Source organism: Rattus rattus, chromosome 7 (assembly GCF_011064425.1).
Source record: "Rattus rattus isolate New Zealand chromosome 7, Rrattus_CSIRO_v1, whole genome shotgun sequence".
NCBI classification, from domain to species: domain Eukaryota; kingdom Metazoa; phylum Chordata; class Mammalia; order Rodentia; family Muridae; genus Rattus; species Rattus rattus.
Genome location: NC_046160.1, coordinates 105,104,081 through 105,129,330, shown reverse-complemented (window position 1 = coordinate 105,129,330; position 25,250 = coordinate 105,104,081). Strand labels below are relative to the sequence as shown.

Here is a 25,250-nt window from a genome sequence, read left to right as displayed (position 1 = left end):
ACCGATTCCTCCACAAAGAGATGTATATTTTGTAAACTAGAACATTAGGGGAGAATAAATGTGGGTGTGTAGTAATTACTTATTACCCAGGAATGGCAGGTGGAAGCTGAAAACATCTAAATTTTATGACAATGTTAGGGAGATTCCCAACGAACTAATGCAGGAGTGAAATTTTTTCTATGTGCAATGCTCAGGAAAATCTAGACATCTGCTTTGAGGTTTGAATAGATGAAAAATAATAACTATTACTTAAATGCAGTGCCAAGGTCAAAAATGTAGATTTCTTCCACTTTCTCCTCTCTCAACTACACATTAAATGCCCAAGTCTCCCATTCAGCAAATGGTAAAACAACATCAACAGAGATTGAAATTTGTAATTGTAAAAGTTCAGCTTCACATGCAGTGATTCAAAAACTCAAATTCATGGCCATTCACTGTATCTAAGCCATGTATGTCCTCTGTTTCATTCAGATATCCCCTTAGGACTGAATTTCTCATCGTTGTACAAAGTGATTCACTTCCACAGTTGCATCTTTTCAAAATCAAGATATGACAGGCAAAATCTTCTCCATGCAAGACAGCAATCAGTGAAACCAAATGCTTTCTAACCCCTTGTCTTGAATTGTTTTTAGGAATTGAGATCGAGAGTGGTGGGCCAAAGGTTGACTGGAATCTGCTCATAGGCAATTCAGTATGGGAAAGCAAAGAGAGAATGTAGTTCAGAGAAAATATGCCCTGAATGTGCTTTTCTCTGAGCCTGCCAATCATTTGAGGACTTCTGGATTATCCTCAGACAGTCCCACACTGAGACACAGACATTTATTCTCTGCACTGTCTTATATATCTGTCTCAACAATCAGCCACTGTAGGGATGAGGCAAAGCCTTGAGGTTTCCTGTGTTTGGGGATAGAACTTACTGAGGGATGTTTCAATAAGCCCTTGATAGCCAGGTGTGGAGAAATATGGTCCCAAATGAGGAAGATTTGCAGAGGGTGCAATAACACACACTAGTCTTCTCTTAAACAAGGCTTCTTCTCTGCAGTTTACCAAGCCCCAGACAATATACATGACTCATATACTAGGGCCATTGGCAGTGCTGGGCATGGGCTCCCTCTTGTGGCATGAATCTCATGAAGCTGGAGCAATCATTGTTCTCAACCACTCCTAGAATTTCTCTGTCACCTTTACCCCAGGTAGGACAAATTGTAAGTCGAAGGTTTTGTGGCTGGGTTGGGGTCTCAGTCCCACAACTATAAGCTTTGCCTGGTTACAGAAGGTGATTGGTTTTATGTTCTGTATCCTTCATTACTAGGAGTCATTGTTAGGGTTACTGTCAGAGAAACCTGGGAGTTTCTATGCATTAGGTTTCCACATCATCCCCAAATGTCACCAATTCCAGTCACTTCTTCCCATAATCCTTCCAAGTTGTAGGATCCAGAGGGGTGGAAGATACAAAAAGAACACAGCCCACAGAATCAACTAAGCAAGGCTCATGGGGGCTCACAGAGACTGAAGCAGCGGTCATGGAACCTGCACAGGTCTACACTAGGTCCTGTGCAAATATGTCATACCTCTTATCTTGGTGTTGGGGGGAACTCCTCACAGTGGCAGTGGAAATATCTCTGACTCCTTTGCCTTCCCTTGAGGTCCTTTTCCTCCTACTGAGTTGCCTTATCCATCCCTGATGGAAGGGTTTGAGCCCAGTCTTGTTGCAACTTGTCATTCCACCGTTGGTTAAGATTGCTGGAGATCCCACTCTTTTTGAAGAGAAATGGAGGATTGATGGGGGAACAGGGACTGTGAGGAATGGAAGGAGGAAAAAGTGGTCTGGATGAGAGAAGAATTTTTAAATTTTTTTTAAAGAAATACATATTAGTATGCTATAACAGATATTGTTGTTAGTATATATAAATAAAATGGTTTTTCCCTGAGGAATGAAAGAGGGAAGGAGGGAAGAGAGGGACAGAGAGAGAGAGGGGAGGGAGGAAGGAAGGAAGGAAGGAAGGAAGGGAGGAAGGAAGGAAGGAAGGAAGAAGGAAGGAAGAAGGAAGGGGAGGAAGGAGGAAGGAAGGAAGAAGGAAGGAAGAAGGAAGGAAGGAAGGAAGGAAGGAAGGAAGGAAGGGAGGAAGGAAGGGAGGAAGGAAGGAAGGAAGGAAGGAAGGAAGGAAGAAGGAAGGAAGGAAGGAAGGAAGGAAGGAAGGAAGGAAGGAAGGAAGGAAGGAAGGAAGGAAGGAAGAAGGAAGGAAGAAGGAAGAAGGAAGGAAGGAAGGAGGAAGGAAGGAAGGAAGGAAGGAAGGAAGGAAGGGAAGGAAGGAAGGAAGGAAGAAGAAGGAAGAAGGAAGGAGGAAGGAAGGAAGGAAGGAAGGAAGAAGGAAGGAAGGAAGGAAGGAAGGAAAGGAAGGAAGGAAAAAGAATGTCATTTTCCTCTTCCCTAGTCCACTGTTGTTTGCTCTTTGGCTTCCTCATATTAAGACTAAACTTCGAGTTCTGGAACCCTGAGACCCTGGGTGACCACCTTCATTCGGTACTGCATTCCTAAGCTGCTTCTTGTATTCATTTGACCCTCTGGATTCAGATTTCATAAGCACAAAACTTGGAGACCAAATTCTAAGTTCCACCTTTTACCCTCTCCCCCATAAAAGGGAAGAAATAGCTGTTTCCCTGGTGACAAAAAGCACTGTCTCCAGTATTCCCAGTGCTTCTTCACGCAAAGTGTGTTAGCGTGTAGGTGTTGAGACAGGCACTACATGAATCAGCTATTACTACAAACAAAACTATTTCACGTTTCAAAAGCATAAGCAATAGACACTTACAGCTTCTGTATATCAGGAATTCACCTTGAATTTTCTGGATGCTTCTGCCTCAAGGGCTCTTACAACACTGAAGTCAAGTTGTCATCTGTGGCCACTTCCCCTCTTGCAGACTTGACTACTAGGGAAACCATTTGTAAACTCATTCAGATGACTACTAGGTTCCTCAAAGCTGGTACTAACATCCATTTCTAATATTAAAAGACCGTAGCATCTTTGTGCCTCTTACCCTAGTTCTGAAAACATAGCCAGTAGCACCAATCAATATTGATTATACAAGCATGAGCCAGAGATCTCTAGCTAGACAGATGCCTAATGTTGGAAATGATATCCTGCAACTTTTGCTTTCTTCTGATCATTGAATACAAGTGAGCAGGTCTACCCATATGCAAACAGGAGGAAGGGATGACAACGCAAGGCCACAAGTAGAGTAAAAGAAATGCCAATGAGCTTCTTAGACTCTCTCTAACTCATGGACTCTAGGAGGGAGGCAAAAACACCCATGGACATGTTAAATGGTGAACAGTCATGTTTATGTTGATATAGGGGAAATGTGGTACTTTTTGCTTATGAGGCAAAATATATATGAGTGTCGAATGCCAGATATGAATGTCAGTGCGCTGGAGTAGCTGAGCTCACTCAGTAAAGCATGCCTGGAGGTGATGTGCCCAGAAAAGAGTCATTTGGAAATTATGGCAGTGACTCCATATGAAGAGAGACAGACACATTGCTTTCCAGTCCTCCAAATTAGTAATGGTAAGAAGACAAATCTCACACAGGCATGTGTACGTGGTTAGGTATTAGAAGTTGACTTTGCTGTATCTCTGGTTTTCACAATTATAATTACAATCTCTCCTTGGTATAAAGCCTCTTAAGCAAAGGATTAAGGAATAATGGAAATAAAGGTTAGGCTCAAGAAAGACTAGAAAAGATAAAAAGATAAAACACAAGTTTTCCCTTGACTCACCGCCACATCAACATATGAATTCTATACGTTCATCTCCAAAATGACATGACCTGTCATCACTACAAACAATAAATTCATACTGAGAGATCTGCTATGTCCCAGATCCTATGGATAAGTTCCTAGTGTCTCACTTTGAAACACAAAAATGAACAAGGTTGGCCTGCCTGGTCCTCCATCTTTTCTTCTGCCCTTTTTCCCTGTTTGTCTCTCTCTCTCTCTCTTGCCATCTGAGACAGAGCCTCTTTCTTTCCTCAGTCTTTCAGCTTCCTCTCCAGAGAGCCCCAGCCAATCATTCGCACCTCAATGTGTTCTTAAGTCACACCTAAGGTGCTTTCACCATGAACCTATTACAGACTGCTCTGTGAAAGACATTTTTTCCTATAAAACACATTTCAGGCATCAGTGGGCACATAGGAGCCATATTTGGCATTTAGAGGATCAAGGGGGTGGTATTTCAGTCCTGAAATGAAACCATATGGGGAGTTACCTACCCATCAGGCTGGCCTTGGACATGACCCATGTAATGGGTATTTAGTTAATAAAGAAGGCCTTTCAGTCACATTGACCTTTTGATCTAGCCCAAAGCGGACACTGTTTTCCATGCACTAATGAGCTAGACTGGCTTCTTCCTGCCCCAGTTAAAAATGTGTTATATTTTGTTTCTCTTTAAATCCCTAAAACTGGCAAGAACAAAGTTTTCAGAAACTCCTGCTGGTAAGTAGTGAAGACAACCTGAGCTAGTGAAGAAGAATAAATTGTTTTTCCTCATCCCAGGGAAGCTGGTAAGGATCACATGGCAGGCCAAATGGAGGCCTCACTGTGGCTACAGTTGCAGCCTGTGGTCTTTGTGGTGAATCTGGGCTCACGGAGACTTCCAAGACCCTGATTTATTTTTATTAGTCAGGAGACTCCCTACTCATCTGTCTCCCTTCCAGATTCAAACTTTTTGCTCTTCTGTTTGAAATAGATTTTGTTTTTCTAGAAAAGATTAAAATGAAGAAAAATGAATGCTTTGGCCTGTCTTCAGGGTTCTGTCCACAAACATATAATGGTCTTCGATAATCTAGTAGCAGAAACAAAGGATTTACTTCCACTGTGCAAATTTGCTGCTGAGGACTTTTTGCTTTATTTTTTTTTATTAACTTGAATATTTCTTATATACATTTGAGTGTTATTCCCTTTCCCGGTTTCGGGCAAACATCCCCCCCCTCCTTCCTTATGGGTGTTCCCCTCCCGACCCCCCCCATTGCCGCCTCCCGCAACAGTCTAGTTCACTGGGGGTTCAGTCTTAGCAGGACCCAGGGCTTCCCCTTCCACTGGTGCTCTTACTAGGATATTCATTGCTACCTATGAGGTCAGAGTCCAGGGTCAGTCCATGTATAGTCTTTAGGTAGTGGCTTAGTCCCTGGAAGCTCTGGTTGCTTGGCATTGTTGTACATATGGGGTCTCGAGCCCCTTCAAGCTCTTCCAGTTCTTTCTCTGATTCCTTCAACGGGGTTCCATTCTCAGTTCAGTGGTTTGCTGCTGGCATTCGCCTCTGTATTTGCTGTATTCTGGCTGTGTCTCTCAGGATCGATCTACATCCGGCTCCTGTCGGTCTGCACTTCTTTTGCTTCATCCATCTTGTCTAATTGGGTGGCTCTATATATATGGGCCACATGTGGGCAGGCTCTGAATGGGTGTTCCTTCAGTCTCTGTTTTAATCTTTGCCTCTCTTTCCCTGCCAAGGTATTCTTGTTCCCTTTTTAAAGAAGGAGTAGAAGCATTCACATTTTGATCATCCGTCTTGAGTTTCATTTGTTCTAGGCATCTAGGGTAATTCAAGCATTTGGGCTAATAGCCACTTATCAGTGAGTGCATACCATGTATGTCTTTCTGTGATTGGGTTAGCTCACTCAGGATGATATTTTCCAGTTCCAACCATTTGCCTAAAATTTCATAAACTCGTTGTTTTTGATAGCTGAGTAATATTCCATTGTGTAGATATACCACATTTTCTGTATCCATTCTTCTGTTGAAGGGCATCTGGGTTCTTTCCAGCTTCTGGCTATTATAAATAAGGCTGCGATGAACATAGTGGAGCACGTGTCTTTTTTATATGTTGGGGCATCTTTTGGGTATATGCCCAAGAGAGGGATAGCTGGATCCTCAGGCAGTTTAATGTCCAATTTTCTGAGGAACCTCCAGACTGATTTCCAGAATGGTTGTACTAGTCTGCAAACCCACCAACAATGGAGGAGTTGTTCTTGTTTCTTGTTTCTCTTTCTCCACATCCTCGCCAGCATTTGCTGTCACCTGAGTTTTTGATCTTAGCCATTCTCACTGGTGTGAGGTGAAATCTCAGGGTTGTTTTGATTTGCATTTCCTGATGACTAAAGATGTTGAACATTTCTTTAGGTGTTTCTCAAGCCATTCGCATTCCTCAGCTGTGAATTCTTTGTTTAGCTCTGAACCCCATTTTTAATAGGTTATTTGTCTCCCCTGAGGTCCCCAACTTTTTGAGTTCTTTGTATATTTTTTGGATATAAGGCCTCTATTTGTTGTAGGATTGGTAAAGATCTTTTCCCAATCTGTTGGTTGCCGTTTTGTCCTAACCACAGTGTCCTTTGCCTTACAGAAGCTTTGCAGTTTTATGAGATCCCATTTGTCGATTCTTGATCTTAGAGCATAAGCCATTGGTGTTTTGTTCAGGAAATTTTTTCCAGTGCCCATGTGTTCCAGATGCTTCCCTAGTTTTTCTTCTATTAGTTTGAGTGTGTCTGGTTTGATGTGGAGGTCCTTGATCCACTTGGACTTAAGCTTTGTACAGGGTGATAAGCATGGATCGATTTGCATTCTTCTACATGTTGACCTCCAGTTGAACCAGCACCATTTGCTGAAAATGCTATCTTTTTTCCAATGGATGGATTTGGCTCCTTTGTCAAAAATCAAGTGACCATAGGTGTGTGGATTCATTTCTGGGTCTTCAATTCTGTTTCATTGGTCTATCTGTCTGTCTCTGTACCAATACCATGCAGTTTTTATCACTATTGCTCTGTAATACTGCTTGAGTTCAGGGATAGTGATTCCCCCTGAAGTCCTTTTATTGTTGAGGATAGTTTTAGCTATCCTGGGTTTTTTGTTATTCCAGATGAATTTGCAAATTGTTCTGTCTAACTCTTTGAAGAATTGGATTGGTATTTTGATGGGGATTGCATTGAATCTGTAGATCGCTTTTGGTAAAATGGCCATTTTTACTATATTAATCCTGCCAATCCATGAGCATGGGAGATCTTTCCACCTTCTGAGGTCTTCTTCAATTTCTTTCTTCAGTGTCTTGAAGTTCTTATTGTACAGATCTTTTACTTGCTTGGTTAAAGTCACACCGAGATATTTTATATTATTTGGGTCTATTATGAAGGGTGTCGTTTCCCTAATTTCTTTCTCGGCTTGTTTCTCTTTTGTGTAGAGGAAGGCTACTGATTTATTTGAGTTAATTTTATACCCAGCCACTTTGCTGAAGTTGTTTATCAGCTTTAGTAGTTCTCTGGTGGAACTTTTGGGATCACTTAAATATACTATCATATCATCTGCAAATAGTGATATTTTGACTTCTTCTTTTCCGATCTGTATCCCTTGATCTCCTTTTGTTGTCTGATTGCTCTGGCTAGAACTTCAAGAACTATATTGAATAAGTAGGGAGAGAGTGGGCAGCCTTGTCTAGTCCCTGATTTTAGTGGGATTATTTCAAGTTTCTCTCCATTTAGTTTAATGTTAGCAACTGGTTTGCTGTATATATTTTTACTATGTTTAGGTATGGCCTTGTATTCCTATTCTTTCCAGGACTTTTATCATGAAGGGTGTTGAATTTTGTCAAATGCTTTCTCAGCATCTAATGAAATGATCATGTGGTTTTGTTCTTTCAGTTTGTTTATATAATGGATCACGTTGATGGTTTTCCATTATATTAAACCATCCCTGCATGCCTGGGATGAAGCCTACTTGATCATGGTGGATGATTGTTTTGATGTGCTCTTGGATTCGGTTTGCCAGAATTTTGTTGAGTATTTTTTTAAGTCAATGTTCATAAGGGAAATTGGTCTGAAGTTCTCTTTTTCTTTGTTGGGTCTTTGTGTGGTTTAGGTATAAGAGTAATTGTGGCTTCATAGAAGGAATTCGGTAGTGCTCCATCTGTTTCAATTTTGTGGAATAGTTTGGATAATATTGGTATGAGGTCTCTATGAAGGTCTGATAAATTCTGCACTAAACCCGTCTGGACCTGGGCTCTTTTTGGTTGGGAGACCTTTAATGACTGCTTCTATTTCCTTAGGAGTTATGGGGTTGTTTAACTGGTTTATCTGTTCCTGATTTAACTTCGGTACCTGGTATCTGTCTAGGAAATTGTCCATTTCCTGTAGATTTTCAAGTTTTGTTGAATATAGGCTTTATAGTAAGATCTGATGATTTTTTGAATTTCCTCTGAATCTGTAGTTATGTCTCCCTTTTCATTTCTGATTTTGTTAATTTGGACACACTCTCTGTGTCCTCTCGTTAGTCTGGCTAGGGGTTTATCTATCTTGTTGATTTTCTCAAAGAACCAACTTTTGGTTCTGTTGATTCTTTCTATGGTCCTTTTTGTTTCTACTTGGTTGATTTCAGCTCTGAGTTTGATTATTTCCTGCCTTCTACTCCTCCTGGGTGTATTTGCTTCTTTTTGTTCTAGAGCTTTTAGGTGTGCTGTCAAGCTGCTGACATATGCTCTTTCCTGTTTCTTTCTGCAGGCACTCAGCGCTATGAGTTTTCCTCTTAGCACAGCTTTCATTGTGTCCCATAAGTTTGGGTATGTTGTACCTTCATTTTCATTAAATTCTAAAAAGTTTTTTAATTTCTTTCTTTTTATTTCTTCCTTGACCAGGTTATCATTGAGTAGAGCATTGTTCAGTTTCCACGTATGTGGGCATTCTTCCTTATTGTTATTGAAGACCAGCTTTAGGCGTGGTGGTCCGATAGCACGCATGGGATTATTTCTATCTTTCTGTATCTGTTGAGGCCTGTTTTTGACCAATTATATGGTCAATTTTGGAAAAGTACCATGAGGAGCTGAGAAGAAGGTATATCCTTTTGCTTTAGGGTAGAACGTTCTATAAATATCCGTTAAGTCCATTTGGCTCATGACTTCTCTTAGTCTGTCTACGTCTCTATTTAATTTCTGTTTCCATGATCTGTCCATTGATGAGAGTGGGGTGTTGAAATCTCCTACTATTATTGTGTGAGGTGCAATGTGTGTTTTGAGCTTTAGTAAGGTTTCTTTTACGTATGTAGGTGCCCTTGTATTTGGGGCATAGATATTTAGGATTGAGAGTTCATCTTGGTGGATTTTTCCTTTGATGAATATAAAGTGTCCTTCCTTATCTTTTTTGATGACTTTTAGTTGGAAATTGATTTTTATTTGATATTAGAATGGCTACTCCAGCTTGCTTCTTCTGACCATTTTGCTTGGAAAGTTGTTTCCCAGCCTTTCCTCTGAGGTAGTGTCTGTCTTTGTCTCTGAGGTGTGTTTCCTGTAGGCAGCAGAATGCAGGGTCCTCGTTAACGTATCCAGTTTGTTAATCTATGTCTTTTTATTGGGGAGTTGAGGCCATTGATGTTGAGAGATATTAAGGAATAGTGATTATTGCTTCCTGTTATATTCATATTTGGATGTGAGGTTGTGTTTGTGTGCTTTTCTTCTCTTTGTTTTGTTGCCAAGACGATTAGTTTCTTGCCTCTTCTTGGGTATAGCTTGCCTCCTTATGTTGGGCTTTACCATTTATTATCCTTTGTCGTGCTGGATTTGTAGAAAGATATTGTGTAAATTTGGTTTTGTCATGGAATATCTTGGTTTCTCCATCTATGTTAATTGAGAGTTTTTGCAGGATACAGTAACCTGGGCTGGCATTTGTGTTCTCTTAGGGTCTGTATGACATCAGTCCAGGATCTTCTGGCCTTCATAGTTTCTGGCAAGAAGTCTGGTGTGATTCTGATAGGTCTGCCTTTATATGTTACTTGACCTTTTTCCCTTACTGCTTTTAATATTCTTTCTTTATTTTGTGCGTTTGGTGTTTTGACTATTATGTGATGGGAGGTGTTTCTTTTCTGGTCCAATCTATTTGGAGTTCTGTAGGCTTCTTGTATGCCTATGGGTATCTCTTTTTAGGTTAGGGAAGTTTTCTTCTATGATTTTGTTGAAGATATTTACTGGTCCTTTGAGCTGGGAGTCTTCACTCTCTTCTATACCTATTATCCTTAGGTTTGATCTTCTCATTGAGTCCTGGATTTCCTGTATGTTTTGGACCAGTAGCTTTTTCCGCTTTACATTATCTTTGACAGTTGAGTCAATGATTTCTATGGAATCTTCTGCTCCTGAGATTCTCTCTTCCATCTCTTGTATTCTGTTGGTGAAGCTTGTATCTACAGCTCCTTGTCTCTTCTTTTTGTTTTCTATATCCAGGGTTATTTCCATGTGTTCTTTCTTGATTGCTTCTATTTCCATTTTTAATTCCTTCAACTGTTTGTTTGTGTTTTCCTGGAATTCTTTCATGGATTTTTGCGATTCCTCTCTGTAGGCTTCTACTTGTTCTCTAAGGGAGTTCTTCACGTCTTTCTTGAAGTCCTCCAGCATCATGATCAAATCTGATTTTGAAAATAGATCTTGCTTTTCTGGTGTGTTTGGATATTCCATGTTTGTTTTGGTGGGAGAATTGGGCTCCGATGATGCCATGTAGTCTTGGTTTCTGTTGCTAGTGTTCCTGCGCTTGCCTCTCGCCATCAGATTATCTCTAGTGTTACTTTGTTCTGCTAATTCTGACAGTGGCTAGACTGTCCTATAAGCCTGTGTGTCAGGAGTGCTGTAGACCTGTTTTACTGTTTTCTTTCAGCCAGTTATGGGGACAGAGTGTTCTGCTTTCGTGTGTGTAGTTTTGTCCCTCTACAGGTCTTCAGCTGTTCCTGTGGGCCTGTGACTTGAGTTCACCAGGCAGGTCACTTGCAGCAGAAAAGTTGGTCTTACCTGTGGTCCCGAGGCTCAAGTTCGCTCGCGGGGTGCTGCCCACGGACTCTGCAGTGGCAGCAACCGGGAAGATCTGCGCCGCCTCTTCCGGGAGCCTCCGTGCACCAGGGTTCCAGATGGCCTCCGGTGTTTTCCTCTGGAATCAGCAATGTGTGTAGAGAGCAGTCTCTTCTGGTTTCGCAGGCGTGTCTGCCTCTCTGAAGGTTTAGCTCTCCCTCCCACGGGATTTGGGTGCAGAGAACTGTTTATCCGGTCTGTTTCCTTCAGGTTCCGGCGGTGTCTCAGGCAGGGCTCCTGCCTCTCCTGGGCCCTCTCCCACGGGAGCCCAGAGGCCTTATACAGTTTCCTCTTGGGCCAGGGATGTGGGCAGGGGTGGGCAGTGTTGGTGGTCTCTTCTGCTCTGCAGCCTCAGGAGTGCCCACCTGACCAGGCGGTGAGTATCTCCCCCACGGTTCTCGACTTTTTTGCTTTATTATATTTCTATGTAGGACTGGATAAGTATGATCTGGGGAGGCATCTCAGTCCAGTTAATGAAAGGACTGCTGAACGAGCTTGAGGCCCTGAATTTGAATCGCTAACACCCATGTAAAACCCGGGTATGGAGGTATAACTTATAACCCCAACACTGGTCTGTCAGAGACAGAGAGATCACAGGAGCTCTCTGGACAGCCAGCATTGCTTAAAAAAAAATCAGTAAGTTCAATGGAAGACCACGTTTTAAAAGCAAGGGAAGAGCATCTGAGAAAGAGAACCAACGTAGACGTTTGACCTCCACACACATGTATACACACACACACACACATACATGTAATAGATACACACAAATAACTGGGCATGTAACTTACAGAAATGCATGAACATTTGTAAATTAAGAAATCCATCGATCGTGAAGCCCCTTTCTGGGCATGAACTTTGGGAGATAGTGATTTATCTATTCATCCTAAGTTATTTGGATTCTGACAGGCTCAAGTACTACATCTTTGCTACTGATTTATCTGAAGAAATAACCATGAGCTTCACTGCTCCAAGTAAAACCTGTTATTTTAACTTGATTCTGTATCTTCTAAGAGAGGAAATTTGAAGGTGGCTACCTACAGTGTACCCAGAATGCAAAGAGGGAAAAGTTACAGTTTGGATCCACTGCTTGGGTCAAACCATTTTGCAACCTATCACTTTGGATTAATTCCTGCCTGTTAGCCTTTAGTTCTCCTTGCCAAGATGGCTCCCCAAACCTGGACCCAGACATTCACACCTGAAAACATGTGCATATGTTCACAGCATCATTTTCAAGGAATAGTCTTCACCTTGGTTTATATAATTCCCAAGCTTCCTCCCAAGTTGGTGTGGGGAATGGGGGCTAGGGAACCAATTTCACTCCACTTTCAACAGCAGGGCTTCTTCATGCCTCTGCTGAAGATACTCATTTAATAGTTCATGGGAAGATCCCTTTACAAATGTCCTTGGGTTATCTATCCTAACCAAGAAAAAGAAAGGTTGAGAGAAATGGGGAGAGGAGAAGTTGCTTCTGGTTGCCAGGCAAAGTGAGAGAAAAGAACTACCATTTTGAGTGCCTACTATGTGTTAGATCTTTTGTTTCTCATTTCATGAAAAATTCTCCATGAGTTATGTTAATTTGTTTTGTTGTCTGTCTGTGTGTGATAGTCTTCTGTGGATCCTGCACTCTCTTCTTCTTGGTCACATGGAAACTAGAACCCATTCACAAGTGTATTGTCCTTGGCGATCTTGTTTGGAAGAAGGGATGTGTGCGGAATGTTAGTAATAGTAGGAAAGGGGAGGGGAGTTGTACAATTTCCGTAGATAAAAGACTGCAGCCATGCCTTTAACTATAGAAAGGCAGCTCCTTTCCTAATCATAAGATAATGCTGTCTTCTTTCCATAAAAATTTGCATTTCCGTGTATAACCTAGATTAACCCAGACTTCTGCCAAAGGAAACCAGGATAGAGCTAACAAAGATAAATCAGGGAGAAGACCTAGTCTGTGTTACAGTTCCTTTCAAATAGTCTAAGACTGGTCAAGGAAAGCACAGCTCAAGGCAATCTTTTCCAACCTAAGAGCCATTGAAATATGGCATAAGATTCTTTCTCTATATGTAATATCAGATACTGTTGTAAGCAGTAAGCATACCGAAATGTCATATTTAATAATAAAATAAATAATAGTATTTTGTGTCCTGTCTTATTGATAAGGAAATTGAGAACAGAGAGATAAAATTGACTGTGTCTAGAGTGTTCCATACTTGTCCTAGGATTAGGAGCAGTCCTCAAGACTAAAATATCTGTACATGCTAACCAACTGATTTCAAAGCACAAATATATCAGCACTCAAAACTCTCTGTATACAGGTCTGTGTATCTGAAAATGACAGACACAGAGACCTGAACATCAGATCAAATATCTAGGTGCCTGAAAAATAAGTCTGTCTGACCTTCTTAAACACAAAATTTAAATTCACCTGCCAGAAAATGGAGAAAACATCACAGCAACCACAAAGAAAGCATTTTCTCTTCTGACCTCCATGCTTAATTACAAAACAAAACTATAGACTTAAATGAACCTTAAGACAAGCTAGAAGAATTAAAGATTTTACAGCAGAGAAGACGCAATGAAGATGCCCCACCCCCTTAGGTCTAAGAAGAAAGGCACATCAAACCTACAACTATTGGAAGAACAGAACAGGGCAACTCTCCTTCCCTAAGAATTTTAACATTTTCAGTGTGTAGCTCAGGAGACAGCGGTTTGAAACCCAAGGATTTTAAACTGAAGTATAACTAGAAGAGCTTAAGTGCAGGTAACACATTAATGGTGAATTATTAGGAAGGGGTGGTGTTTGTAGCTTGCTTGTCATTCTAGAGAAGATTCTGGGATTGAAAGTCTCCATTCCCTGCCTCCTTGGGAGTCTCTTGCTCCATCTAATGCCACATCAGATTAAAAGCACTTAAGAGCACAGTCTGCCTAAATGATATCCTTTTATTCACTTTAGCATGCTCATTCAAGCTGAACCCTAAATACTTATCCTTATACACACAGGTAAGTGAAGCTCTCACCTGTCATCAAAAAAGATTCCTCTATGGCAGATGGAGAACCTCACAGAAAGACACAAATGTTCAAAATGTGGAGAATAACAGGCCATGTGGTGCCCAACACCAGCTGATACATTTATATTGCACCCCTACACAGAAGGCCCAGAAATTAAAATACAAAGGGAGGCGAAACGGCTGCATGAGCCAGAGAACCAGGATGCCTGCTGCAAGGGATTGTCTTCTATAGATGACAGAGTGCTGCACCGTGAAATCCTGACAATATGCTACCCCAAACTAGACCTGCAGGAATTAGTCCTCTGATGGGCTATCCAAACCCAAGTGATCAGCCATAAACACAGAGACATGCAGCCAATATTATTAGACTCAAGGGTGTACACTCACACATGTATATCAGAATACACACTACACAATCCACAACTGAAAAAAACAGAGGTCCACAATTTGAAGGAAGCATTGGAGTACTAAGAATGGGGAAGATGAAAAAAAAAAAAAAAGAACGGGGAAGATGCAGTAGAAATTATGTAAATACAGTATTCATGTATGAAATTCTCAAAAAAAAATTAAGTAGAGGACCTTCCTCATTCATACAGATAAATGTGCAGACTTATTTGTAAAAAGCATGGAATGGAAATCCCATCACTGCTGGGCATAGTGACATTTGCCTTTAATCCTAGCACTTGGAAGGAAGAGGCAGGCATCTAATTTCAAGGCCAGATTGGTCTACAGAGTGAATTCCAGGATAGCCAAGGCTAAACAGAAAAACCCTGTCATGAACAAACTCACCACACATAAACACACACACACACACACACACACACACACACACACACCCTGAGAGAGAGAGAGAGAGAGAGAGAATATCTCTGCACCCAACCAAAGTCAGAATACATGAGTCTACATCCAATAATATTAATTTCGTTTTTAACTCACTTACATATTTATGTACTCATCAGGCGATTAAATGACATCCTCATGAAATCCAAATTTTTTACCTTTCCATGAAATTTACTCGAGTAATATATATGTAACATGTGTTATATACTCTGTGGACCATCTACAAGGCATGAATATGGAAGGGCGGAAATTGTCATAGTACTATAGAAATATGAAGGAGAATTTGGATTCAGGTGTGTGAACTGTAAAGTCCCTGCTTTAAATCTTCACCATGCTTCCTGACATACAGACCTCATGATTCAGCATCTACATCAACGGTCAGACTGTAGCTTTCACTGCTCATAAATCCATCTACACTTCCAAGGACCATCAATAAAATTCCTCAGAGTCCAACTCAGGGAGATTAAATGAGAGAAAAGTAACGTGACGCTCAGCATATAGCTCTCGTGCAGAAGTCACAGTGTCCGTGGCCTATGTGGGGGACAGCTCTTGTTAGGAAGATCCACTTACAAAGAGACCATGAACTGGCATCTGAGATTTGAATCTCAAGAAGTCCCCCATTATTCCACAAGTTGGCAAGAAGAATTCACTGTGCCTGCAGTATTTGTACACACAGCATCGTTTATGCTAGCTGCCTGTGCTACACACAGTGTGACGCTCTGGTACCCACCAGGCAAAGAGTATTCACGTGAGCAGCCCCATGCTTCCTTGGTAGAAATCTCACCAGTACTGTCATGACTCTTCACTAGGAAAACTAAATACAAGCTATGTGCCCACGCTGAGGAGATATGGGCCTAGAGTCCCCTAGACTTCACCTCCATGTGCTGCTTCCTTTACTGATTTAGCTTTGCGCGCTTTTCATGTTAAAATTATCAGAACTGTATGCTGGGTCCCTAAAGTCCTTCCAGCGATTTATCCAAGCTACAGGTTGTCTTAGGGTAACGTTAACCGACCCCTTCACCATATCTCTGCTAAAGAAACTGTTGGGGAAAGAGAGAAGAAAAACCTGCATCTAGAAATCTAGGGATCCGTGAGAGTCTCTTTTCTAAGAGCCATTCTGGGTTTCTTCTGTGCACACTGGCCCGTCTAGTTTGTCTAAGAGAAAAGTTCCTACGAGCCTCAAAACTCATGACTCCTCATTTTAAGCTGTAAAGAAAGTATAAAGGGCCATTACTCGAACTGTGCTCAGAGAGTCGGGCAACATGAGTGCTCTAAAAGAAATGGCTTCGGAATGTTTCAGAACCGCCACATCCTTTCGGGATGGGAAGGCTCTCTCTATGCAAAAACTGCTTTGCCCGAATTTCATTCTCCAGATAAACACGTTTTTGACAAAAATATGTCCTTTCTTGATAGCAGAAATTATTCCAGGAATTTCCTTTTCCTCCACCCCCCTATGATTAAAATAACCCTGTGTCTAGATTTGTGTTTCTAAAAGCAGATGTACAGAGCCATCCTCAGTGTGTCCTGCAGGAGAAAGATGGAGCATTGAGCAGTGGTGCCTGCACCCTGCAGGGAATAAGACCATCTCTGCAGGAAACAGGAAGCTCTAGAAACCTCTTCCACACGAATACTAAACCAGAAGGAGCGAAGAGCTAAGCATCTATATTCAGAGTTTGATTTCTTAATGAGGGCTGTTACATTAAGATTTGATGTTGTTGCTGTTTTCTGGACGCTCTCCTTTTAAAAATCAGTTTTCTATAATTCAATAAGGTTTGCATGGCATTTATCCAAACCATGCTGGACCTAGTGCCTTGCACATCTATCACCAGGTAAGATGCCTGCCTGATAATGGGGCTTGTCTATCTTGACGGTGACAGTGACCCCAGAGAATTTCTTCTTGTCAGTTTCTCTGGAGTGGGGGAAGTGGGTGGGTGAGAGAAGAATATTGGGGAGCTGGGTTTATTACTCCCAATATGCTCTGTGCTGCTGTGCCTGGCTACACATATGCCTGGGACTCACAGCATATGGCCTGGGGGCCATCAGTGGCCCGCTTAGCAGCTGTCTCCACCATATTTTGACATAAAAGCCATTATATTTCTGGCTGGCTAATTGCTTTTTACTAAACAATTGTTGGAAGTTGGCTGATAACTTTTATGAATTTCAAATGAAAGCCTCGCAGAGAACTTCTGAAAGCAAACAGTGTTTGGTCCACCTGGGAACATTTGAAAGGGCTGGCGTTCCATCTGCCAAATAGAACTCATATCGCACACATCCACTGAGAAGTAGAATATAACAGGTTCATTTTTCAGAGCACTAGGTTCTCACACAAGGTTCTGAGAGAAAAAAAATATTCTCTTCTCAAGACCTTTATGGGAGATATAATAAATATCCTTTCTGTCCCCAGAAATTATTTCTACAAATATAGTTGAATTAAAAAAAAACAGTGGGGTGACTGAATAAGTCGTAAGCCAGTATATCATATATAATACAAGAACTTTAAAGACAAAGAGAAATCCAATATAATTCATCTTACAGATGTTTTCAGATAGATAATATAACTGGTCCTCAAGTAAGAAGACTAAAGAGCATACAAGTCACACATGAATTATCCTAAGAAACACCATAGATCACCCATGAATTAGAATAATTCTAAGTTTACCTGGTAACTGAGGAGAAATCTCTTGACTAGATGGGATGAGAGTTGTTTAAGGCAAGAAAGAGAATCTTGTTGAGCAAGCACTGAAATTGGGCTCCTAATATTCTTGAGGAAAAGTAAAATAGCAATGCTGACTCCTCTGATATCATATATCAAAGAGATGGCTCCCAGGTCCTTTGGTCACCAAGCTGACAAAAGGCTTAGTTTCTAAAAGAGCCATTTCAAAAAGACAGAGAAAGTAACTGCATTCACAAGTTTTCAAAAGTAAATGTTCTGATTCTTTATCTTTTTAAGGAAAAGCAGTTTCTTATTTTCAGCAGAGAAAAATTCAGCTTCTTGTCTCTTAATTTGTATTTTCCTTGACAAATCTAATTTTCAAATGATTTGCATTCATGTTTCCCTGGGGACCCAGGCTCCAGCTCAGATCCTCAAACAACTGGAGATGAAAGTAAACTCAGGGAACTGTTTTGTCTGTTGTTGTGTCCATTGTCATTCTAAGCTCAGGAGAGAAAGGGGAGGGAAGGAGAAAGGGAGGAGAGAATAAGAGGGGAAGGAAGAGAAGGAAGAGATCCCAGAGCGGGGAGGGTGGGATCCCAGAACAGCGAGGGAAAAATAGAAATAGAAGCAGGAAATACATAGGAGTTCACAGATGCTTTTTCAAGTTTTTTAACAGCTATAAAAGGGAAAAAGAGAGTTAGCCTTTAAGAGAAAACTGAAAATGTGGTAGAAACTCTGCCTCCATTAATCTCACTTTATTCCCAGGTTGGTCACAATGTCTTCCCCTAACTACAGCTGGGGTCTCCCAATATCTGGCACTAGAAAATTCATTGTAAAAAACGTGAAAGTCCTCAGAACAATTCTTCCCCAACTCAAAAGAAAAATTTTCAAATGGCTGTGGATCCTTTGGGATTATCATACCCAGCATAGAGACATCCATACCCACCCTTCATTTTAGGCTCTCTTGACTAGTTCCTTCCACTGAAATAACACATGCCCACTAGCATCCATAATACTAGTTAACTCCTTTACATCCTAGGGATTAGCTTGAAGCATTTCCTCTGAAATAAACTTCCAAAGTGTCCTGTGCATCCTGCATCCTGGTTGCCACGGGGTGCCTGCATTCACAAACAAGGTGCATCCTAAGTGAACATGGGCATGGGGTTGGGGTGAGGGTTAATTTAAAATTATCATGCACTAATAAACAGGTCTCCTAACCTAATTCCACGAAGAAGTTGTAGATCAAGGACAAAAACAAAAACAAAAACAAAAACACGTGTCCAACGGACTGTAGACAATAAGAAGCCAAATGCCAGTCAACTAGCAAGAGTTAAGAGATAGACTTTACTGGAGAAACTTGCAAGGCAAATGGCAGAGCTTGTGCAGAAAGAAAGTCTATTGTTTTTAGTCTAGAGGAAAAGTAAAATAGCAATGCTGACTCCCCTGATACTTGATAGTCTCAAGTAGAAGGTCTACTTAGTCTGTGTTTAGGTTATTATCGTCTCAGAAAATCATGCACAGATAAGGCAGAACACTTCCAGCCTACTGGTCTACCTTCTTAGAGAAAGCCCGATGGGGAGAGCAGGGAATGGAATACAGGTGCCACCATCGTAGGGAAGTAAATACCAGTTCTGTGGAGTTGTTAGAGCGCTAGCTGTAGCACTTGGCAGCACTCGAAAAAGGGAGAAGCATCTGCTACCCCAGTCCACTAAACAGATTATCTGTGTACCATGCCTTCCTCCGAGAAGGACAAGGCCTTTTGCCAGGCACTAGGAGATTCTCAGATCTTTCATCCATCTTCTTTATCTCTTCCATTTTGGAATAGCAGCATGTTCCCAGATTGTGCAGCCTGCCCCACCCCATGATATAGTACCAGTTGTCTTCATGGGTTTGCATTCTCATAGATGCAATACCTGGTATGCAGAAGACACTTAAAAATATATCATTGAGCAAGTGAAGAATTAACTTTACAATTTACAGAAGTATCCTAGTTGCCAGAGATTGCAATCGAGATGCTTGGCTGCCTCCCGAAAGAAGGGAAGCAGGAGAAAAAGCATGTACTGTCAACTTGGTGTTGTGACTCCCTCCCACTCGTCTCCTTTTAGTATGGACTCCTTTATTCTCCAGGGCTTTGCTCAACTTCATTAATGTTAATATCGGATCTAACCTTTTCTCAGCTCTCTGCAGGGATGGGACTTCAATTCCACTGCCTAATCGCTCCTGGTGTTCATCTTTCAAAATGTCCACCCTAAACTTTTTCCCTCTTTAGCTTCAGGCTATTTCATGCCTCTTCTGAGACTTAATCATCTTTCCCTTCGCCTGGTTTTGCTGAGAGAAGTGGACTGAAAAATGCAGAAGGGCTTTAGAAAATAAGAGGGAAAAATCCTGCATCAGGAATATTCTTATAAACGGTAAAAGGATCATCCATCACATGTTCTGTTTCACACTGGGAGTTGGTATCCTTCCGGTGGGCAATTTGATGTCAAGGCACAAGCTGGGGAATGAATAGAGCTGCATACCAACCTGACCCCAGAATAAAATTAGATCAGAGTTCTGGCAATTTTGTCTAACAGCCTACACGTCTTACAAAAGACACTAGCTTTCTATCAAGGTCACCCTCTCTTCAAGACAATAAGCAAAGGAACTATTAGACCTCTAGGTCCCTTCTTGGTGGACTTAAGACAGTGAAACACAAGGAGGGAAGAGAGTTAAAAGCTGGGGTTCACAGGCATTTCCAACTCAAATGTTCCCAGATATAATGCAAAAGCATCTTGCTTCTTCCAACAGCACCTGTGTTTAGGCTACTTGAGTCTGGAAAGATTATTGAGGAAGCCATCACCACAGGATATGAGTGTTACTGCTACCCATGTACCACCATTACTAAATGGATGGAGAATGTGATAGGTTAGGGAGAGAATTCAGATTGCTCACACTCTAACTGCTCAAGGAAAAAGAGTTCTAACTTCATATTCTGTGACTCACTATAAGTCATAATTGTCCCTTAAAAAGCCCCAACCATATACATACGGGAAGAAAATTAATAAGCTCCAAGAATGGCTGAAATGGCTCCAGGAAAGCAAGAAAAGAGTTTCTCAAATATAACTATTAAGGTCAGGACAAGAGTCAGACAGTCGATATCAACATTCTTAATCATACTCAAGAAGGACATCCTAAAATAAAATGGGAAAGAGTGGCAAGCAGCAACTGTGGAGGACGACTGGAAAGAACCAATTTAATTTAAAAAATCAGTAGCTCTCAGTTTTATCTAAAAGGTCCACTTCAATGGTCTTGATGAACAATGACTAAGAAGAAGCCATGGGCACACACAGGGAGTACTGTATTTGCTACTGAATTTCTCTTCCCCAAAAGACTGCTAAAGGCTGCACTCCAAGCTCACCTTCAAGGAGTGCAACACAAAAACTCAATTTCAGAACAGCAGGGCATGGCTTCTGACATATGACAGACAGCCTAAATGCATTTTATCTTATCAGTCCCGCTCACTCCCGCTCTCTTCATTTTTCATTATTCCCCGATGCGGCCATCTTTTGCTCTTCCTCAACTCCCAGATTCCCACTTCGCTCGTGGAAAATTTTAAGAGACAAGCATGTTTTTTATTAAAGTCATATACAAGGCATCCCTGCGTCTCTCACCCTCTGGCAAGGATACATATTGGTTTGCTTTGTTTCGGTGGGGGCGGGGAAGATCAGTGGCATGATTTTTTTTTTATTGTTGTTGCTTGTTTTATCCATATCTGGATGCCAAGATAATTAAACTTGGCAATATCCTCCTATTAGCTAATGATGTTTACAAAAAAATTTTTCTTTGCAAATTTGCATTTACAAATGCAAAGCAGGGCTGCAGGTTTTTCTTTCCAGTGCATTTTGAATAAAACTTTTTAAGCTTTTTCAGAATATGACCTATATTACAGAATAAAATCATTTTATGCTTAATCCTAAACTATTGTTTTTAAGGTGTGTGTGTGTGTATGTGTGTGTGTGTGTGTGTGTGTGTGTGTGCGCGCGCGCGCGCGCACACATGCTCACACGCACCTGTATAAGTGTAGTGCCGACAAAGCTATCAGTTCCTACTCCAGCTACAGTTAAAGGCATTTGTGGGGCTCTGAACTTGGATGCTGGGAATTGAACTTGAGTCCTCAGGAATAGCAAGGCAAATAATGTTTAGCTAATTAGCCATCTCTCTCTAGTCCCCAGAATAAAAAAAAATAGATATGAACAAAATTTATTTACATTGAGATGAATAAAAATTATGACCAAGGAGCTCTAAAGGGAAAGTGAAATAGGGAAATAATTAAATTACCCAAATAATTCAGAAGGAATAGAAAGTTGAGGTAAAGTGAAATGGGCTAAGGTAGTCCAAGAGAAAAGGGTGGTAAAGAATAAAGTGATACTTAGAGGGAGATGGAGAAAGAAAGGGAGGGTGGTGGGAAGAAATAAGAGAAGGAGGAAGAAAGAAAGGAAAAGGGAAGGGGAAGGAGAGCTAGAAGGATGATGGGGAAAAAGAAGAGGAAAGACCGAGTACATGGGAAGGGAGGAGGGCACGAGGGCCGCTGCTACCAAATTACTAAGCGATGCCTCAGGATGCACTTACTGTCTCCCAACCAAGGGTTAATTTAATCACTGCCATCGGGACTGAATGGCAACAAGGCAATGTATAGTTCTATTAAATGGGACATAAAGTAGATACTGTGCCACTGTCAACTAATGTATTCCCAGAAATAACTGGGAAGAGAAAAGACCTGCACGGATCCTGTTGAGATCACAGGTGAAGTCAGACGGCTAAGGCTGGAATCACAGAGCTACCATTTCCTGGCTTTGAAAGGTTGCTCTCCAAGCCTTAGTTCCCCAAGTGCAAGACTTGGTAATAATAGCTCCTTCCCCATAAAGTATGGTGGGAATTAAATAATAAATTAATCTCTGACAGCTCTTTGCAAAGTTCCGGGTGTATGTATGTGCATATTCACACGTGTCACTCTTTGGCACATGCCTACTACCGTCATTCCCATTGTCGGCACTTCCAAATTTACAGTCCTTGACAAGAAGAGTATGCTCAAGGAAATCTGAGTAAACAAATCATCAGAACCATCCCAGAAATGACTGCCTATACAGAGACTTTCCATACTCTAAACCGGAAGAGCATTTCTCAGACGTAAGGCGGGAGTGTGTGCGAGCATTTTGTTCTCTGTAAACTGACTGAACAAAGACTTCTTCTGGCGAGATGACTCTGTGTACGGAAACATCATTTTAGCAACATCATAGGATAATGAGCCATTGGTTGCTAACTTGGAAAAGATGAGGTAGGGACAAGAATGGAAAGCATTTTTAATGTAGTAAGTACTCAGTTGAGTTTGTTTTTTTTTTTTTAAGTAACCTTTTCTGAATGACAGGTCACTGATACCAATATGAGCTAATACTCTATGCTGGCTCCTATTTTCTCTAAATATAAATTCCTCCCTGGTGCAATAGAGTGTAGTATAGACTCTGCCTATGCCCAAAGCATCCTCAAGCTGCTGTTTAAATTCTTTCTGTTCATATGGGCCTTCTGTCATTCCAGCCTTTTGTTCTTGTTTGTTTGAACACATTGTGACTGATGCTATGAATATGACACACAGACATAATAATAGGACATTGCTAACGGCCCTAAAGGAGAATATACAGTTGTTATATCCCATTCTACATAGTATGTGTTTACTACTCATCTCTTAGCCATTTAAACACCTCTCTCTCTCTCTCTCTCTCTCTCTCTCTCTCTCTCTCTCTCTCTCTCTTTCTTTCTCCTGCTAAAGGAAAAACAGAAATCCAATTAGACAAGCTGGTTAAAATTTTTAATGGACTCAAGCAAGCTCTGAATCGGGCGTTCTCCTTTTAGCAAAAATATATGAAATTTATTTTAATGGTCTTGATGCAGGTAGTTCGTCTGCATAGAAGTGATTTATTTCCCATTACTATTTCCTCTGGCATTCCAAATAGATGAGGCTGTCAGAGTAATTACATCTGGATAAATGAGAAATTGGTGTATTATAGTAAATAAAAGCCAGTTTAGTTAGCCAACACCTCAGTGTGACTGTATCATAAAAGCTGAATGCTAGCAATGTCTGTGGTTTTTGGTTTTTTTAGTAGCTTCGGAAATCAAGGTTGTCCCTCGAATTCTCATTTTACAAACTGTCATTTAACTTCATTCATCACTTGTCTCGAATTGCACGGTCACATGTATAAGAATGAGGATATAGGGAGAGAAAGTAAGAGGAAGTGTAACTTTGAACAACAAATATGACAAGAAGCTCATCACCTAAGAGGCTCTATAAGCTGCATGTGTAAATAGGTTCAAATGCTCTAAGGAAAGAAAGCAGGATGGCACAGGCTAAACTTGGCCATCTCTCCAAAGCAAACACAGAAAAACCAATAGCAAACCTAATCAAAAATGTAAAGAGACCCTTTTTACATTGGTTTTTTGTTTGTTTGTTTGTTTATTACTTTTTTTTGCAACCCAGTCATTGTCCCCTTCCCAGTCAACTCTCCCACAGTTTCTCATCCCATTCCTCCTCCAAGAGGATGCCCCCCACTCCGAGCCTTCCCAATCCCTGGGGCCTCTAGTCTCTTGAGGATTAGGTAATCTTCTCCTACTGAGGCCAGACCAGGTAGTCCTCTGCTGTACATGTGTCGGGACCTTGGATCACCTCCTATATTCTACCTGGTTGGTGGGTCAGTGTCTGAGAGATCCCAGGGGTCCAGGTTAGTTGAGACTGCTGGTTTTCCTATGGGGTTGCCCTCCTCCTCAGCTTCTTCCAGCATTTCCCTAATTCAACCACAGGAGTCCCTGACTGCAGTCCAACGGTTGGGTGTAAGTATCTGTTGCTGTCTAAATCAGTTGCTTGTTGGGTCTCTCAGAGGACAGCCAACCATGGTGGGCTCCATAGCATCATAGCATCAGTAATAGTATCAGACCTTGGAGCCTCCTCTTGAGATGGATCCCAAGTTGGGATAGACACTAGACCTCCTTTCCCTCAGTCTCTTCTCCATTTTTTTGTCCCTGCAGTTCTTTTAGACAGGAACAATTCTGGGTCAGAGTTTTTGACTGTGGAATGGCAACCCCATCCCTCCACTTGATGCCCTGTCTTTCCACTGAAGGTGGACTCTACAAGTTCCCTCTCCCCACTGTTGGGCATTTCATCTAAGGTCCCTCTCTTTGAGTCCTGATCTTCTCTAATCTCCCAGGTCTCTAGTACTTTCTAGAGCGTTCTCCCACTTCCCATCCCCCCTCGCATATTTTCATTCATTCTGCTGGTCCTCAAGAGCTTCTCTCCTGTCTCCTATACCCCATACCTGATCAGGTTCCCCTTTTCCATCCCCTTCCCCTCTTCCACCCAGTTGCCTCCCACGATTGTTTTCTTCTCCCTCCCAAGTAGAATTGAAGCATCCTCACTTGTGCCCTTCTAGTTGTTAACCTTCTTGAGTTCTGTGGTAAAAATACCCAATAAAATTCTAGCAAACTGAATCCAAGAACAAGTCAAAACCATCATTCGTCATGATCAAGTAGGTTTCATCCCAGGATGCAGGGTTGATTCAACACACAAAAATCTATTAACATAATCTACTATATAAACAAACTCAAGGGAAAAAATCACATGATCATCTCACTAGATGCTGGAAAAGCATTTGACAAAATACAATACTCCTTTGTGTTAAAAGTATTGGAGAGATCAGGAATTCAAGGCCTATACCAAAACATACTAAAAGCAATACATAACAAACCGAAAGTCAATATAAAATTAAATGGAGAGATACTTGAAGCAATCTCACTAAAATTAGGGACAAGACAAGGCTGCCCCTCTCCTCATGTTTATTCAATATAGTACTCCAAGTTCTGGTATGAACAGTTG

General features: G+C 41.3%; 1 pseudogene; it reads left to right on the top strand.

The window, feature by feature from the left end:
- The window catches only part of LOC116906172, a 50,301-nt pseudogene that overhangs the window by 16,814 nt on the left and 8,237 nt on the right, over positions 1-25,250 (top strand).